This window comes from Vulpes lagopus, chromosome 4 (genome assembly GCF_018345385.1).
Source record: "Vulpes lagopus strain Blue_001 chromosome 4, ASM1834538v1, whole genome shotgun sequence".
In the NCBI taxonomy this organism is placed as follows: Eukaryota; Metazoa; Chordata; class Mammalia; order Carnivora; family Canidae; genus Vulpes; species Vulpes lagopus.
The window spans coordinates 80,111,905-80,114,759 of NC_054827.1; positions in this window are offsets into that span (position 1 = coordinate 80,111,905).

Below are 2,855 nucleotides of genomic sequence, written 5' to 3' on the forward strand. Positions count from 1 at the left end.
GTTAAAAACAAAACAAAACAAAACACAAGTGGTACCCTTGGGAAAATCCGTTTCTTCTGAGGTTGTCCCTGTTCCAATGAATGAAGACTTCTTTGAGGTTACAAATATGTTTAGCAACATCTCTGTACAAATGATTACAGGTTGTTTCATTCAGAGTCCAAGGAGAAAGCCCTCCTATCCTGGATATGCATGATGTGATGAATACACTCTTTTGGAACAAGGAAGCTTTATTTAAAAGACTCTTTGTATTCTGCTGAGTACCCTAATGAGCCGTCCAGGGTGGTGCATCCGTGTGGGAGCAATCAGAGAAGGCCCCTACTCTCTCTTCATTAGTCCTGCTCTCCTTTGTTGGTGACTCACAGTACTCATCATTCCCCTGACCAAATAGAAGGAAAAAAGTGACTTTCATTTTATGGCCCAAACCACCAAAACCATCAGCTTTTATATGTGGCAAACACTGGACCTAAGAGCCTGTGTGCCCATGAGAGGAGAATCTCTCCTGGTAGGGATTTTGCTACTTCAAAAAGGGATGCAGAAAATATCCATCTGGAAAGCCTGAGGGACATGCTCATCTGTTAAGTTCGTCATGTTTAATGATCCTCACGCCACCGGTGAATCTGTTTAGGTACAGTTGGTCAGAACGGACCTATACAAATAACATGAATACTTAAGACAATTATCTTGATAACTTGGGCCCCCGACGCTTATTTCAATAGCAAGTGCTTCGAGCTTGCATCGTTCAGATAATGCCTCAATTCTTCATTTCATGTAACATTTGTATATTTGGCTTTAATGGGAATATTTTCTTATCCTAATGGTCCTGGCCTTAAATTCACACTGCAATTTTGTTTATGTGAGACATAATCTATAATCACACACCTATACATTTATAATAATTTAGTAACATAGAACCGGTGGAGAAAAAAAAAATCCACAATTAAATCAATTTCTAGATAAAGGTGAAAAAACTTTTTTGCTTAACATATGCAGATACTGGGATCCCTGGGTGGCGCAGCGGTTTGGCGCCTGCCTTTGGCCCAGGGCGCGATCCTGGAGACCCGGGATCGAATCCCACGTCAGGCTCCCGGTGCATGGAGCCTGCTTCTCCCTCTGCCTGTGTCTCTGCCTCTCTCTCTCCCTCTGTGTGGCTATCATAAATAAAAAAAAAAACAAACAAAAAAACAAAACAAAAAAAAAACATATGCAGATACTTAAGGTGAGATGTGAGATTTTTTTACACACTTGATTCATGTTGATTATTGCCTAGAGTCTCCATTTGCCTTTTTTGTGTGTAATTATAACCTAAACTATACACTGGCACCGTACTCTCAGAGCTGCATCTACAGAGATCCAAGAAGTATGTATCTTAGGCCACATGAGTACAGATAATGCATTCTTGTAGAGTGTCATTCGTCCCCAAATATCATGGAACACCTCCTGGTCCATCTGATTACAAGAAAAAGAAGTAAGCTTGTCACACTGTCTCTTTCAGCTGGTAGCTGTGGGTGTAGGCAATTCCAGGCACAGAATATCCTTAGTCCTCGTACATAATTCTACTCTTGGAACTGAGAAGCTCGGTGACTTTGTATGACACTTGACCGTCCCTTCATTTTTTTGCTCACCTTACCGAGGTAATACTTTTCCTTTTAAGTGACAGGCTGGAAACTTGCGGCAGAGAGTATAAATGAATGAGAAAAGTTGTGTCCCTATAAACCCCCAAACTCAAAACACAATTCTCAAGCTTCTTGAGAAAGAAAACTACAATTCTCCTGCAAAATTAGTCCGTCGGTGGAAATTGCAGGATGTTTTATAATACATACCTACAACCTGTACTTTCTGAGGCCGGAAGACAGAAGTGTGTTTCCTCCAGTCCACTGGCAGCCCCTCGAATTTTGGCGCTCCATTCTGTTTGTTTTTAACTGAAACCTCAGTTATAATGAACCCATCATGAGTGAGGGTGGAATGCTACTACCTGAACGCAAAGCAGTTTGCCTCGAGTTCGTTTGCAGGAGGATATTTTGAAAGATCAAATACTACAGGCAGCTGCCACCTTCGGTAGTGGTTCTTAGTTACCATGCGTCCACTGTATAAAATTTGAGCTGGTGATTTAAATCACTATACTTAAGAAAGGCAGCTCCCAGAGCAAAGGCATACAGTAGATAGAGATGGAAGCAATACCAAAATAGGCCAGGAAAGTCAACTCCTGTTGTGTATTCTTGTGCTGGTGACCAAGGTGCTAATTACACTAACGACAAGAATTAACAGGGAGAAAAATAGGAGATTCAGGGCTCTGAGTGACACCTAATTGTATTTACACAGATAAAGAGAGACTAGATGGGAGAAGAAAAGAAACAATGGGGGAAAAGTTCTCCATTTAGGCTTCGTAATTAGTTAAGAAACATTTAAATTAAAAAACACAATCCGAGTAATGCCGCTTATGTGGCATATATCACATTTTAAATTAATTCTTGAAATAGTTACTCGTGTCCTACTTTATTTCAATTTTGACAAATTAGCTTACAGTCACTTTTTGATGGGTGTCCCATAAAGTAAAAATTAGTATCTCATCTGCCATTAACTACTATTCTTGTAGCAAAATAATGTTAATATATGTAACAGAGAAGATTTAAAATAGATATTGAAAGTTGATCCTATTAATTTATTGGTTTAACAATGGCATCAGAAGAGAAGAAAGGAGGAATAAAGTTTTATTAGCTTCCTTGCATAGACCTATAGTAGAGAAACCCCTTGATTGTCCATGTTTGATATAAAAGTGGTCACTTGGCGTTCATCATTCTTCATTGATATGATGTAATCGTCAGCTCTGGTATTTTGGAGTTCAGAGAAAAGGTCTG